The following is a 17,361-nucleotide window of genomic DNA, read 5'->3' as shown; positions in this document are numbered from 1 at the left end:
TCTTTTGCAAGCAAAACTATTTGTGAAACAATTTAACTGACATATGTTGAACCACTAAGCAGTTGATGGACTAATCATTTCTGCTCTAGTTACTATGAAAAAACAGTTTTTCATACGCACCTAAAATATAAAGTATGGATGAGGGGGAAAAATCATAAATTGTATCAAGTTATACAACACTTCCACTGTCAGTGATGGCACAAATAAAGGTTAACTGATGACTGAAAACTCAATTTATGGCTTACTAGAGAGCTAACTTGTCACAGTCTAGGCTGTGACTCCAGTTTTTTCCCTTGAGTTTCTAGTTTTTCCCTTTTCCCCGTGTTTTCTGTCTTTCCCTTGTCTGTCTTTCTGTGTGTGTGTGTGTGTGTGTGTGTGTGTGTGTGTGTGTGTGTGTTGCCAGTCAGCCAGCACACCTGCGGTCCATCAGCTCATCAAGTCATCTGTATATATTCCCTGTCCTACAGCAACTCTTCGCCAGATTGTTGTTTTCACCATTCTGGTAGATTATGCTCAGGCTGCTTAGAAATTACATTCTAAGTTCTTGCCCCAGTGTTTTTTCCTTGTGTTAACATTTGTCTCCTTGTGTTCAGGACCACTACTCGCCTGTTTGCCTGCCAGCTTTTCAGAGTGCCGCGCTCCAGACCTCCTGCTTGCCTTGCCAGTCACCAGCCCCCTAAACCCTGCCTGCCTTGCCCGCTCATCTACTCCTTCTCCGGCTTCCCAAAGATGACTGCATTCCCTGCTCTCCACACGGCTCCCTCTCCATCTGCAACCTGCCCCATCTGGCTTCCCTCTGCCCTTCCAGACCCTTCCTGCCTGCCCACCTATCCACCCTTTCCCCAGCTCCCAAGACTGCCGCCTTAGCTGCTAACCCTCACAGCTCCCTCTCTGTCTATGGCCCGCTTCCCTCAGCCCCTTGCCCAAAACCCCCAGTCATTCCTCTAATCTCTCTTCTGAGTTTATAATAAACTCATTTTTGTATTCTTTCACTATTTAAATCAGCTGCCATAATGACCACTCTGCAGCTCCTACAAACCTATCGCATCAGACTTATAGCTATTGTCACAGAACAGCTCCAAAGCCAGACCTGTGGTGGCCCTGAAAGCTAAACAAACTGTAAACATATGCAAATAAAAACTGAAAAACAGCAGCTGAATGAAAAAGATTCTTACAAATTACAGACGCAAACCACAAATACAGAAATGCTGCAAGTTGTGCAGAACATAACAGAAATGAGTTACAAAACGACAGAAGTATCCAGGGAACAGTAAAAAGGGAACCTGCCTGGACACACCTGGGACACTAATTGTTGACAAGTTTTGTGGCTCAAGTTACTGAATCTGAATCTCTGTCAGTGGTATTGGAAAATGAGCTAACAATGTGTTTTGTTTTGTTTTTTTTTTTAGTTTTAATTTAATTTCAATTTAATTTTATTTATACCTCAGCTACAATGGCAGAAATATGCTGTTAGCCAAGCATTATAGCCGACCAATTCAAGTATTGCCACATACTATCTGAATAATTTTCATTAAATTAAACAGTCTTGAAACTCATTTCTGTTGTGGTCTGTGCAACAGCAGCATTTCTGGACTTTAGTTGTGTTTTCCATATTTGCAGCATTTTTTTTCCAAATGCTGTACGTGTTGCCAAATTGATGAAGCTGTTTGCGTCTTATTTGTCATGTTTTCTTAAGCTGCAGTGTGTTCAGCTTCAAGGCCCCTGTACAGACCTAACGGTAAACTGCAACCAGCTCTGATGCCATGTCGAAATCCCTACAAACATCCCATGTATCTGATGATTTTATATGCTGTATAATGACCAGGGTGAATATAAATGAATATCTCTTTGAATGTTTATCTGAACATATAATAACATGGTAAATTGACACCTCTATGCTCCAAACCCAACAGCAGCAGGAACAATAACAGAGCTGCGTAGGGGGCCATCTATAATGCAATCACAAACAACACAGAGCTTCATTTTCTGGACAACCCCAGGGGACATGACTGCACTGGATGCATATTCTCTCATTAAGCTTAAGATTGTTTGGTTGCAAACCACATAACAGCACGATCAACTCCCAGCCAGGGGACTTTTGTTGCGTGTCATACACCTCTCTCTCTCTCTCTCTCCATTTCCTGTCTGTCTCCACAAACTGTCTAATGAGAGCAAAAAGCCAAAACATAGTTTAAAAAAAAAAAAAAAAAAAAAGGGTATCCAACTATTCCTGTTGTTTATCTATGGGAACAACGTTCTAGGAGTTGTATTTGTAATGTTATCTTCTGCACTTGATGCTCAACCTATTCGCACTCTGATTTTCAGTATTTTTTTTTCCCATCATAGCATAGAGTTAGGAGATTGCAACCTTGAAACCTTTTTCCTGCATGTGTGCATTTGACATGGACTGTGGTAAGACCAACATTAGCTCTGCGTGAAAAAAACGTACCATTCTCCTTCCATTCAGTGAGACCTCTGTGCTGACACAGTGGTGCAACGCAATGCAGAGGGCTCTGGTGGAAAAATGCAGGGTCATTTAGCAAAGTTGAATTTGACTCAATGAATGTGTGCCAGGAAAACAGGGTGTAGGACCCAGATGATGCCATGACGCCATCAACGACGCCCTAAAACCAAAAGGTTATGTGACTACAACCTTCTTGGGGTTAGTTTTACCCGGTAAAATCAAGGGCAGGATCAGCGCTGTTGGCAGTCATCACAGTTTCAGATTTTATCAGCTGTTTCAACTTTTATTTCATGAGTTAGCCAAACTACAACAGGAAACTGTTGGCTGTGACCGACTAAACATGCCAAAGATGGTTTGTTAGAGAGAGAAATGCCACGCTGGACTGTTTTGATATTTAAACAGCAGGCAAGGGTTATATCTTTCTGCTGTTCAAAAAGACCAACATTTTCCATTTACACTGCACATTGCAGCTGGATAGCAGTCGGATACTGACTGACAGCTAGCACCAGCATAAAAATAATATTTGGAAACCCTCAGTTACCTACCTTATTTTTTATTTATTTTTTTTGTTTGTTGCATTTTTTTGGTGTGTTACAGTTTTGTCTCTTAACTTGCAGTTGCTATTGCGGGAATAGTTGATACACAGTTAGTCCACTGATTAATTCACGCAGCCTACTCAACATTTCTCAAAGCTGGGGATACACGTGCACATTTTTGAGGAGGTCAGGGCTACCTGACAACACCACCTCCACCACTGATATCAGATTAGAAAGACAATCTTTGGTGCAAAGCTACATATGGCTCGGCTACCTTACTGTTTGTTGCAGCGGTAGTTTGATGCTTCTATGATGAGAAATTTTCGAGAGCACTGATGATTCAAGAGCTCTGCAGCCAAAGTGAGACTGAGAGCTTTCAATGGGATCAATTTAGACGATCTCTGATATTTTCAGTTCTTTCAGACATGACTTACTATCAGTTTAAGTACTACAAGTACTACATAGCAGTCCTTACTCATTATAATTCCACTTTTGAATTAAATGATAATAAGTCATTTCAAGTAAGTGAGCTACTGTAAACTGATGCAATTAATATTTTAAAATAAAAAAACAAAATTAGTCCAATATAACATGTCTAATATCGGTTCTCGTATCATTTAAATATTTTGTATCACCCAGTGGGGGTATTGTTTATCATACCATGTGGATGGAGTGATGACCACCTAGATAAATATTAATGGACCCTTTCCCAGTTCTACTGTTCACAGGAAATTGTGCCACTCTAATGATCAGTCTTGCTGACCTCTTGTCAAAGTTAGATTGACATTCTCCTACTGCGTCTCCACCCTCAAATTATTGTCTTTAAGTTGCCCTTCACACATCTCCACCCACTCTTATGTCTGCCTAAACGCCCGCCTTAACTCATCTTATAACACAGATATGAGTCAAGGATGTCACAAAAATAGTCGGGAACAAGTACTACAGCCCGGAATGAAAACTTGGGTTTGTTCGTGAAATGACTGCAGTGGCATAAGGCAATGCTTCTCGAACTTTATGGCTTGTGAGCTCTTTAAATGAAGCAATGCTCTTGCAGTCCCCCAACGAGGCGTGCAAAATGGTGAAGTTCAATCAAAGGAGTACTTCCCCTTTATAGTTTCATTCAGTTAATTATCAGTGGAGGCCTAGAGGCAGAAAACGTTTTTCATATAGCCATGATACATTTCTATTCTAAAGTTAGTTAGTAGCTGGTGAAAAGAGTGAAGCGGTAAGCAGCTAAAGAGCCACCAAAGGGGCGTATTTCCTTCAGGAGTAGGTGGAGACAAAAACAGAACTAAAAGGTGGCCAGAAACACGACTCCAAGGGATGTGAAAATAGGCAACGGTTTGTGAGCATGTTTGCCATAACAATTTATAATCTAGTAATATGTCAGATGTTGTTCGTTCAGCTTGCTGTGCTGCTAGCAGGTGGCCAAAAAAAAAATTTGTTTCTCCTTTAAACAACCTGAAACGCCAAAGCTCTGACTTGGATAGAAAAATTGTCTATTTTAATAAATGTTTGCTTTGGGCTGGGTGTGCAAGCGTCATTCTTTTCATCAATTTTTTCCAATAGCCTGGGACATCATTGTTATTATACTTATTTGGTTTCTTGAAGGCCACCGTGTCGTCCGTGAGATAACAGAAATGCCTACACATGAAGAATTTATTGATGCCACCCATGTTGCAGACATTGAACACACTGCTTGAAGCTAGAGCATTATAGTCAGTCCAGAATTGTTTTTGTAATCATATTCACAAGGCATATCGCAGAAAATTATAGTTGCATGCAAGCAATCAGCACCACTTAATTTGTTAGCCCAGTGGACAAAACTATCTTGTGCATTGTTCAAATGCGATGTTGTAACGGCATTTCCAACAATTGCACAAATCAGATTGATTAGAAAAACATGCACTGAATAAATGAGTAAAAAAGTTGTGCACTAACAGTGTGCAGAAAATGAGATTTTAAATCGCCTGCTCACAAGCTCAATGGATTCAAGTGGGACAAATACTTAAAGTACCACTTAGTGATTCAAAGTTGATTGGAACTGTCTCTGCTGTGATAAATGATGTTGGGTAATGAATTGATCTCCATCCTGTGCTCCGCTGGGTGGAGGTAACAGTTAGGTGTCAGCAGGTCTACTGTAATTCCATACCGCTTGTGCATCCATTTGATAAAATGTAAAGTGATTGGTTGCCCTGTGGAGTGCTGTCCCATCAATCATGACTGGGTCAAGTGTTTGAGGCTGCAGAGTATGAACCTAAGAGAGTCTGCAGATCTGTTAATGTGTAACAGGCGAGGCTCTGATGGAAAAAGGGGATACAAGGCACAGCAATAGCCTCCCTTGCCCCTCCAAGCTATTGTCACAGAAGGTGCCCCGTCGACAGTCTTTACTATACCTCGCAGCCAGAGCTAACAACAGTGTTTCTTAGGGATGTACTTTTTTTCTTTCTCAAAGCTTCCCGTAATACTTCCCCCATAACACACACACACACACACACACACACACACACACACACACACACACACACACACACACACACACACAGACACACACACAGAATTGATATAAATGGAAAGTCACTTGAGTTGCTAGTCTCTGCTGAAAAAAGGAAGTTCTTAGTTAAGTTCAGCCATGAAAAATGTTCAGATCTGAGCTCTGTGACCTGAGTTTGTCACATCAACACGACCCTTTTTATGTTTATCTACCCACTGTGACCCATTGTGATCTGCTGTCAGCAACCTCTTCAGTAAACTCATATACAATCTGTCACCTCACATCAGTCGCCCAGCAGGGCATGAAGAAGACTGGTGGGAAGACAGGTTTGAAGACCAATACCCATCGTTTTAAACTGAACATTTTTTCAGGCTGAGTTTAACACACATAAAGCAAACCATTAATGCTTACACGATGACTTGTGATGTGATGATGATGACTGCAAAGTAAATGCATATACATCTTTCCCAAGTAAGCGGTCTGACTCCATTTTCTATGATATACTTTGCTAACAACCATGCAACAGATGGTGCTGATGCTAGAATGCTAATAGCTGGAGATTATTTTTGTATTGCAGCATTACATTTTTAACATTTTTATTATGCAATCAAGAAGGCAATTACTAACACTGTGGATGATTGTTGTAGTTAAAGTCACTATTGGTAAAATTTAAAACTTTGATGCAACCCAATGGTTCCGTCAAAAAAGACAACGATGATGAATGGGCTGAAAACAATGGCAATTTTCATTGAGATTGTCTCTACAAACAAACTTAAATCTGCATTAATCAATATTTTTATACTGATAATGGATCAAATAACTCTTTGCCATGTGAAAGGTGACCTCTTGTGATAAACCCACAGAGAATTATCACACAAATCTGCAGTTCTCCTTGGATCTACAGAGCATTTAAGTGTCTTTCAGCTCATTGTTCTGGATTTATGGCCCGTAACTTGTACATGACTGTTTTGATTTTTGCTCACTGTTATGAGTTTGAGTGCCCTAAATGTTATTTCCAGCAGCAGCTGGCACCTTATGTCAGTGAAAAAGCTCAGATAAACCCACCGTGCACTACCTGCCTAGCTCCAAATGGCAGACCGACAAAGTTAGCTGCTAGTATTTAGCTGCTTTTTCGCAGGAGTTTGTGGAGACAAAAAAAAGAGCGGGGAGCTGCCAAAACCTTGAGCTGCAACTTTCTCAGAAACGCAAGAGAAGAAGACCAGCTGGAGTATCCATTTACAGCACAGCCTAACAAACCGGGGTTAACAGAATTCATCATGCCACACCAAAAAAAAAAAAAGACAACAACAACTGCACTTAGTATTCCAAATGCCCAGCAAAAGCTGCTGTTTTAAACGGCTCTTGAAATGTGCACATGCACCACCTTTCTATTTCCACATGATGTCTAGTACATGCATGCGTGTGAATCCTCTGTGTGTGGGTACATAATCTGAATCTCTGATGGGAGAGGAAGACTGTCAACAACCATGAAAACTACTGCACATATGGTGAATTACAATGGCAATTGAAGCTGCAAGCAGCGTTGATCGGGCCTTCGCACAGTCATGCACGTTGGAGGTGCTGGCGGGATGCCGGTTAACGAAGCTGTGCACTTTCATGCCCACTGGAGACTGCGCAAATGCGTAAAATGTTATTTTGTGCGTGGAGTGCATGGGGGCGGACATGACGTTTTGCACATGTTGTATTAATTCCTGTGTCCAGAATATGGCTATATAGAACATGCACCAAACTGCATTATATTGTTGTATATCAAGTGTTGACAAGATCAGGAAACATTCATGTAAATTAAAATGATTGTCACACGAGGCCTAGTTCCTGTTGCCTAAAGGTGGCGCTATTACTGTCTATAATTTTAGGCCGTAAATGACTTCAGGCCAGGGCTCTTATCAAACATGAAATTTGGGAAAGATCTGATGGTGTTGATTTGTGTTATAACAGTATCTGTTTTCATGGCAAAACATCAAAACTCGGTGCACTGCCATGGAAACACCATTCAGTGAAAAACTAACAATCTTCACACTAAAACATCATCAAGGTCTTAAGGCTTTAGGCTAGGAGGAGTACATCAAAGTATAAGATATGTCATTTGCTGTTATCAGTAGGTGCCACAATGACTATATCTGAATATTGGCATGCAGATGTCTTCAGGCCAAGAGTGTTATCCTACATGTGAAGTTTGGGGTAGATTGGACAATGTATATTTGAGTTACAACAACTTCCTGTTTCATGGTGAAACATCAAAATTTGAAATGCCGCCGAGGACAAGCTGTTCAACAACAACTCAAAAGCCTGTCAATGTAGCATTGCAAAGGTCTTTAGATTGCTATGACCAACCTTGAAGTCGATCTGGTCAATTCTCTAGGAGGAGTTTGGTAAAGTTTAAGGGCTTGTAAATGGCAAAAACTGCACCAAAATTGCACAGTAAATTCAAAATGGCTGACTTCCTGTGGGGTTTAAGATATGACTCCAAAAGGCTTTTTTGTAAGTCTTGGGATATTTCATTGGCCTTCCAAATTTTTTATATGTAGCTGAAACGTACCATAAGGTGTACTCCATTGAAATTTTTTAGTGAGCAATTCATTTGTCCTAATAATATTTAATAATAATAATAATAATAATAATAATAATGAACAAAGCGGTTTCAATAGGGTCCTTGCACAGGTTGGTGCTCGGGTCTTAAATAAAATGAATTGCACTGAGCTGCTGAACAAAAACCCCACCATAAAAACAATAAAATTGGAATATGATATAATTAAAATCTTGCAGATTGCAAGTTTAAGCTATCAAAATACTGTATATATATTATTATGACAATTCTACAAACAAGGCCTTTAAAAGTTAAGATTTTAGACTCATTAATTTATAGGTTGGACTGAGAAGTAGAGGGATCTGGTATCTTTTACTTGGGCTGAAAATCTTAAGCTCAAAAAGGATGATGACGAATACTTTAGCGACCTTTTCATTTAACACATCATGACTGGCTGCATGCTAAGAAACATTTTCCTGAGCTCACATCCTTATTGCTTAGTTGAGGGTAAGTCATACAGGGAAAACCTCTGCACCTTGCAAATAATTCTTTGAATGCATAGCTTAATGTTAAAAATGTACTCCACCACTCAGTGCCTGAAATAATTATCCCATGTCAGATCTCTTTTCTTCTGTGAATGACTTCATCATTTCGAGTTTCATAGCTATTCCTTTTTACTCACACTCGCAGTTAAAAAGGCAACGATGCACATTTTCCGAGAACATAAAAGAAGCATATAGCATTCCATCTTCCCATAAAATTGGATTTTTTGTCCTCACACTGGCACTCAAGCAACACTTTTTGGCCACTTTTCCAAGCATGAAAGTGTCACATAGCTTGCTAGCTGAATAACTACCATCAACTTTTAATTAAAGAGATGAGAGAAACTATGATGTATATTTTAGACCTAATTAGCACGGCGACTCGGGGGAGCGAAGTGATTAGATGAGTAAAGACTCCCCATGGATGCGGCAGATGAAAACACATACAAATGCAGACACACATAGGCACACGCACACACACAGCCTAACATTTTTAGGGTGTTTGCACTTGGACTCCTAGTCTAGCAGCACTAAAAGCACTATTTCACTTTGGTGGGACATTTTCATTTTCCAGTGTGCAGTGCTAGTTTTATATTCACCTTCAGTGTTTAAGGCTTTTCCCCAGCTTTCTTTATCAATAATTGGAGTAAAGCAAAATTATCTATTAAAAAAAAAAAGACAAAAAACATACACACAGTAATCTAAATTACTTTAACACCACAGAGCTCTTATGTGTTACAGTGGTAGCTTTCAGAGCTCTTATCAGTAAGGTGGTCACACAGTTAATGAAACAGGGATGTCAGCCATTTGTTAAGGCCTTAGTATCTAATCCGAATGCCAGAGAATGAAAAGGTATTTGACTCGCTTTCTAATGCCATCACAAAGCATCATGGTCCACAGGAGTGCCCACTCTGACCTATTATAAAAGAGCATTTCTTTTAGTTGTGGATATACTGCTAACAGAACATTGTCCTCAGTATTGCCCTCAAAAATGGATGAACCTTGTGCTGAAATTGACACAATGGAGTTTACAGACAAAATGATCTAATAGTGGCCAAAATGACAATTCTGAAGTCATGTGCAAAGTCATGCAGCACCTGAAACTGTAAGCAACATGAGTAGCGCAGCAACATTACTGTTCAAAATTGGCTGAACAACGAAAATTCAGAGTTGGAGAACATTTTCTTCCCTTTTAGACAGATGGCCATATCAGGAAAACACTTTCTTTCTCTTCAGGGAATCATCTCACTGGCCTTGATGTTCCTCCGTCTTATTGATCCACACATTCACCTATATTATTTTAGTTGCTGTTCTCACATTTAACCTCTACACAACCTTTGTGAATCTCTTTTTCCCTGAGCAGTGCTTTCACTTGTGTGTATCTGAGGATTACCTGCTGGTGAGACATCACATTTTAAAGTTCACAGAGGCATCAGCCTCCAACTGCCTCTTCTCTTCGCTTGCAGCAGGAGGCAGCTTAAAGTACCTATTGGACTACTGTATAACACATCTTAACAACCCAGGCGAGGTCATTTCTCCATCTCTGATTTTTCTTATCAAGGATAGTAACATTTATCATGTTTGGAGTTAATTTGACCCCAGGAAATACAAACACAGTTTCAAACATTTAGAAGGATATTAAGTAAGGTATGGGTATGTGTAGGTGGGGCCTGGAAGCATTTAGATGACATTAGCAGCACTAATGCTACCCTGTCGTTCAAGTGGGGAGAGGGACTGTAATACCTTTCACTTTTTGGAAAGATACGTATCTGCTGGTGGTTGAGCGACAGGAGGGTCAACACTAAGGGTCTCATTCTCATCAGAGGAGGATGCCTCATATTCAGGATCCTCCTCAACATTATCCTGTGTCTCAGATCCATTCTCCTCGGTCATTCCCACTGTCAAAGAGCTGTGACAAAACCTCATTGGCAGAAAAACCTTCGTTTAGAAGTCATTTTCAGTTGAGAGTGATCATAGAGAGAGAGTACACAGAGCACCAAGAGAAATGGTTTAGAAGGCTGCTGTGCAAGCTTTTATAAGTTTCTTCCTGCCCTATGTCATGTGAACTATCAATTTCCTCACGGGAATCATATTTCCCCGCTCCCACAGCGCGGGAAATATCAAAGTTCTTGTGGGGATTATGTTTTCCCCTCCCCCATGTCATGATAACTATCAGTGGTTCTCACACTACTACAGCTATGGTTACGTTATGTTAGTGCCCTAAAGTAGAGATAAGTTTTATGAAGATTATAAATTTGCATGTTATAGTGACCTCAATGTAAACGAAAGCAACCAAAAAAAATGTGTGTAAAATGTTGATATTTCTCACATCTTTTATAATATGAAGCAAAAAAAAAAAAATCATGTCAATATTTTATTTAGAGATGTTAAACATTGAATGGGGTCTAATTGACCCCTTAGATAATAAGAAAGTTTAAATAAAGCCTCCTTATTTTCCAGAACAAAGAGAAGATCAGGTACAAATGGCCAGACTGGTTGGAGCTGACAGAAGGGAGGCTGCGGTAACTCAGATAACCAATCTTTACAGCTGTGGTGAGCAGAAAACCATCTCAGAATGCACCAAACGTTCAACATTGACGCAGATGGGCTACAACAGCAGAAGACCACGTCTGGTTCCATTCCCGTCTGCCAAAAACTGAAATCTGAGGACGCAGTGGGCAAAGGCTCACCAAAACTGGACAGTTGAAGACTGGAAGAACGTAGCCTGGTCTGATGATTCTGGATTTCTGCTGAGGAAGCAGATGGTATGGTCAGAATTAGGAATCGACGGCATTAATCAATTGATCCAACCCGCCTTTGTGAACAGTTGGTGGTGTAATGGTGTGGGGTGTGTTTTCTTGGCACACTTTGGGCCCGTTATGATGAATCAACAGGCCTTACACAGGTATTTTGTTCCTATATATATATATATATATATATGCTTGCATATATATAAAAATGCTTTACATGAGGCAACATTAGTAGGCCCCCATAAAAGGTATAAATATACCCGGGAAATGTTTTCCTACATGGATTCAAGTCACATTTGATCTTGGATTTGCAGCTATTTGCAGGTACTTGTATCAATGAAGATGTTATTACCCTGGCTTTCCTACAGATTTCTATAGTCTGGATATGAAATCACTGCTCAAAAGGCTTGATAAAATGTCTGTCGCTGATCTGAGACACCCGGCTACTCTATGCAAGTCCATCAGATGTTATTAAATTATATATTTATCTGTTGCATAGACACTCTTCTCAATTACATTTTTTCTCTGAGCTTAGGGTAGGGGTTTCAATTAATTATTGAAATTGCCCCTCTTTAATTTTCTACTCATTTAGAGATAGTTGGTCACATGAGTTGTGTTTGTGTATTTTTTCTCATAACTAAAAAATTCAGAGCTAATAATAACCTTCCCTTCCCTTTATTGCTGTTTACATTTTTTTCTTTACTGACCAATCTCTTCATGCTTCACCTTTATTGTTCTACTGGCATCAATCAAGCTCTTGTATAGATTCATACATTTCCAGCCCTTCTGTCCTCTCTGCCTATCTCTACAGAGCCCCTCTCACTCCAAAATTTCACACGTCAACATATCCAACCGGTCATCTTTCTTCCTGCATTTTGGGAACAAATCAGTTGCTGAATCAAGTAAGGGGCCGGCACATGCTGCTGGCATGTTAATTAACATGCTTGCTGGCTTAACATGTTGTTTGTTGTGTGGTTTATTTGGTAGCTCAGGCAGCATTCTGGTTAGCAATCTCTTCACATGAACACTGGGCTTCCATTGGAGTCCTAATTTACCTTGGCCTATTTTATGTATTGATATCTGTTAATCATTTTTAATCAGTCTCTCCAGTTTAGCTGTTCTTCATACATTAGACATGTCAGTATTCAATGCCCCACGATCTCTCCAGTGCTAACCGACACGTTTATGAATTTTGCACATCAATGATGGTGGTATTTTTGGTATAATCAGCACTCGTCTATATGTTCCCACTTAAATACCAATTTTTAACAGTTTTAAGTTAAGATGGCTTCCATCTATCTAAACTGAGTGTAACAGCTGTATAAGTTGTAAGTTGAAGGTAAGATGCCCCCTACAAACACTTTTTTACAGAGTTCAAGGCCTCCATCAAACAGTGCCCTGTGCTACTCATCTGACCTCCATAAACCAGCAAGACAACTTTTCAGCAACAACACAAGACAATCGATCTTAAACAGCACATTTTTCATTTTGGTAAGTCCTCATTTAACACATCTTATATATATCAAGCTGGCTTTCATTTCCCAGACATATAATTTAATTTAGCTGGCCTTTAATGCACAACTCTTTCATAATTGTCTACCTTTTACAAAGCTAGCGGGCTCAACTGTTTTGTTCTAACTCGATAGTATAACTTTGTGGGAATCTGATTGTGCCATTCATTCTAGGATTTATTCCTTAAAGAGTCTTAGAACCCTGAAGACTCATTGCAGTAAAATATCAGTGTAATAAAATCCAACATATGTCCTCTTTATATCTGCTGGATGTCATGGTTTTATAGCTGTGTGTTTTCAGGAAATTGCTCATAAAGCCCATGTGAGACATTCTAACAAATCCCTGATGGTTTTTTTAGCCCTGCTTTGGAAGCACTGGTGGAGGGACGACATGAGAGTAACTACTCACATCCGCTCATCTCTTGTGGAGCATTAACGGTGCAACTTCGGTTACTGAGCGAAAAATAATACTTTACATTCTTTCTAAGATGATTGGTACATTTGCTGGAGACAGTGCATTGTTTTTTTTTTTTTTTATCTGACTCTTCAACCCCACCAGACCCCCACACTGGGTCCATCAATACAAATGTAGGCTGAATGGACAAGCATTGTTGTAACCCACACAGATTCATTTCAATTCCTAATCAAGCTATTAAAGTTTCCAAAGAAGACTAATAAGTCAGGCATAATCGGACAAATTAGGTAAGATCTGGAATAAATATATAATAAATATGCAATATATCTGATATTCTTATTATGTTATTTAGCCTTAAGGCAAAAATCAATGAGTCTGGTAACCATATGTTTAAAACAACTGACAGAATAACTGAAGCAGTTCAGCCTTACTGCATACTGCTAAATTTTGTCAAGATTTTTTGTCAACGACATTTGGCCTACTATGTGAAGCTCTTGTTGCCTAAAGGTTCGTAACTGAAACAGTGGCAACACTGGGTGGTTGGAAGGGAACAACTAGCCAAAAAAGACTTATTGAGTCATACAAATCTGATGAGTCGGGTAGCAGTGTGACAGAAATGGCCCGTAACTAAATGCTAGAGCAAAATGTTAGAACACTGTTGTCAGGCAACTTATTGTAGATGCTGTGGTTACATTATCGTGCTTCACTTTACCCAGTTTTCTTTTCCTTATACTGAAGAACACCAAGTGGAATGTTTGATAAAATGTACAATATCTGCTCTTAAGATTACTTGAATGATGAATAATATATAACCTCAAACTCAAAACCTCCTCACTCCTATTTAACATATACTGTATACTCATGTTTTTGTCTTAGACAATTTGGGACCTGAGCTTACATCACAGCTTTTTAGTGTTTAGAATTCACAGGACCAGAGAAGAGTTTGTCTACATACATCACTTTATATATACTGCAGTATAGGACTGACTCTTCTTATCCGAAATTCAAACTTTCGTTCAAATGCTCAAACTGAATCTTCTCAATAAGTGCGATAGATTGTTTGAAATATTAGCCTTGTGGTCTAGCAGAAAGCGTTCCTAAAATTCACGATCAGCTTGACCTCTTGCATGCCCTATTGATCTATCATTAAATTAAGCTAATAAATAAAAATGGAGGACACTGGCAAGCAGAGCCGTGCTGATTGGATATCATGACACCAGAGCATCTTTTCGCCACACTCATCCTCAGAACCCTTGCCAGAGGCTTGTGAAAAGGTCATCACCAATAAGATGTAAGATTTACATTAAAGGATATGCAGCCCATTGGCATTGTGTTGTGCGAAGGTTTTGAGGATAATGATAGAACTGCAGCCAGAATATAAAATTCACAGTCGCACCACAATCTCAAGACACATGGTGCAGTTGTATGACATTGTACAGGAAAATACATAGACTATACTGTAGGGTAAGACATTGTCGCTAACCACTGAGCTGTTGGTCAGGTGTATTACACTATATGGGTTGCATTCAGATGAATTCAAACAAAGTATGTACTATTCTAAATTCATTCAAACTTGACTTACCAACAGGCCCACTGTTGTATACTTTGTACTAACTCAGAGTAAGAACCTTAGCCATGATGATTAAGGTTCTTATGACAGAAAAGACTGACTGCCCTTCCTTTTCTACTCTAGCATTAAAACTCAAGTTTTTTTTTAATATTATGAATGAAATATCTTTTCTAGATTTCCAGATAACACTATAGAAACTATGAATTAATGAATTAATTTATATTATATATTGTTAGTCCTCTTATCTATGACTTTGTGCAGACGTGCTAAGGCACAATGGGGCTTTAAGCTAAATACAACTGCCAGCACACTAGCACACTCAAAATGACAATGATAACATGCTGACGTTAACCCGATATAATATAAACCATGATCACAGAATGCTAACATTTGCTATTTAGCACTAAAAGTACAAATGAGGCCGATGCCAATGTCATTCATTTGTGGGTATTTGGTCTTATACTAAGGTATTGAAAAAAAAAAAAAAAAAAAAAAAAATCAAGAATTTGACCTGATGACGGCGCTTTATAGAAAGTCGGGGGATCGCCAAAGTGAGTAGGATTTATCTTTAATATCTGTAAAAGATTTTTATTCCAATCCATCCAATATTTATTAAGATATTTTACTCTGGATCAAAGTGTTTCATGCACAGTCCTTTTAACTTATATACATATTGTGTTTTTTTTTTTTTTTTTTATTATGTCATACTGTTTGCTTTTTGCTGATTGTTGCTTTACAATGATCACCACCAGTAGGCCATAGTTCAACCCATCCATCCATCTTGTATAGCTTATACTGTAATTACAGACGGGTGACAAATTAAAGAAAAAACCTGAATAAATGAATGGAGAGACATTACAATTGCAGATGCTTGCAAATAGGTGCATTGCATGGTACAATTAGGCAATTAACATCCAATCATGCGATGTGGCATATATAAAAAATCTTGAGCAGGCCCAGTTGATTCTGATTTTGTATCATGATAGCAAGAGGAAAAGACCTAAGTGACTTTAAAGTAGGGTTCATTGTTGGGGTATGGATGGCAGGAGCTTCAATCACAAAGACTGCTCCACTGTAACCAACAGGAACCAACATGGTCTCACTCCCAAGTCGTCACTTACAGACGCTTGGTCAGGACCCCTTGGCATCACTTTTTAGCGCACTGAGTACCCCTTTAGCAACATTTTTTAAATTGTGTAGGGTTGTCCGATAGGAGAGCACACCCCTTAAGAATGACATTTCTATACAACTAAACTACAGCAGCAAATGCATTTTGTAAGAAACAATCTGAAGCGCTCAGATTATGTTTTTTATTAACATAATGAGGATATGTTGTTAATTTATGTATTTTGTAAGTCGCAAATACATTGATACTGAATGTTATCAGTCAAATGTTCAAAGACAATATATTTGTTTTCCACTAATATATCCAACCTTGCAGTAATATATCCATTTGTACTGACTGCAGCATTATTAAACATTTTAATGGTTAAAGGCATTTGATTAAGGTTGGTGAAAGATTCTGGTCTAGTTAATACAGAAAAGAGTTCACAGTGACTTCAGACAAATCACGTTTATCTATATTTAACCAAAACCACAATGTTTCCCTAACCTTAACCAAAGTGATTTTGTTACGTAAACCTAACCACAGACAGGACTCGGGATGCGAACGCTGGTCTTTGGTATGAAAGTCCTGTGCTTTGTATGCCTGCCATCGTCAACAAACACCTCCTGGCTCTCATTAATAAACGTAGTGCGTCATTCATTCTGTAGTGTACCCTGCACATTGAAAAATGACATTCAAGGGAATGCAGTGCATTAAAAAGTGACGCCAAAGGGGGCCCTGACCAAACGTCCGTGACCAAGTGGAACAGTGACTAAACTGACATCTGCATTTATATCTATGGGAAACACATCGCTATATAGGGGCAGGAATTGTGGTTGAGAGCGCACATTTGACTTCCTGATGTTGATGATTCCTGAACAATTAGAATTTCAGCAATTCATCTGCACTTATTGATTTGGACAGGATCACTTGGAGCTCCTCTTCAGTACAATCAGGGCATCCAGTAGGGATTTTAGAAGTGTATAAAATGTCTTTTCAAATAAGTCTTTGTCGTCTGAAAGGCCAAATATCTGTATTATGTGTGCGTGCGTGCGTGCGTGCGTGCGTGCGTGCGTGTGTGTCATGTGTGCGTGTATTCGTTTTTTTAGGGGACTGGAATAACAATCCCTCTGCAGACCAGTTCCATGGCTTTTCCGTCATCTCATTGTCTGGTGTGGTGTCTTTCCAAGCACTTCAGGCAACGTGGCAGCACAGGATGAGACTGTGTCCCTATCTGCTGTTTGAGATATCCTCTGCTCTAGCAGCAGAAGAATCAGACGAGTTTCCATCCACTTTTGTAAACATCTGTACAATTTTGTGTGACATTGCTACCTACCAGACAGCTTTGGTGGCTTTTTGGACAATGCCCTTTTGTAAATATCAGGGTTTGTTGTTCAGCAGGTTTTGAGAAAGCTGTCCTGTGAAG

Source organism: Xiphias gladius, chromosome 24 (genome assembly GCF_016859285.1).
Source record: "Xiphias gladius isolate SHS-SW01 ecotype Sanya breed wild chromosome 24, ASM1685928v1, whole genome shotgun sequence".
Taxonomy (NCBI): domain Eukaryota; kingdom Metazoa; phylum Chordata; class Actinopteri; order Istiophoriformes; family Xiphiidae; genus Xiphias; species Xiphias gladius.
This window is presented reverse-complemented; position numbering follows the sequence as displayed.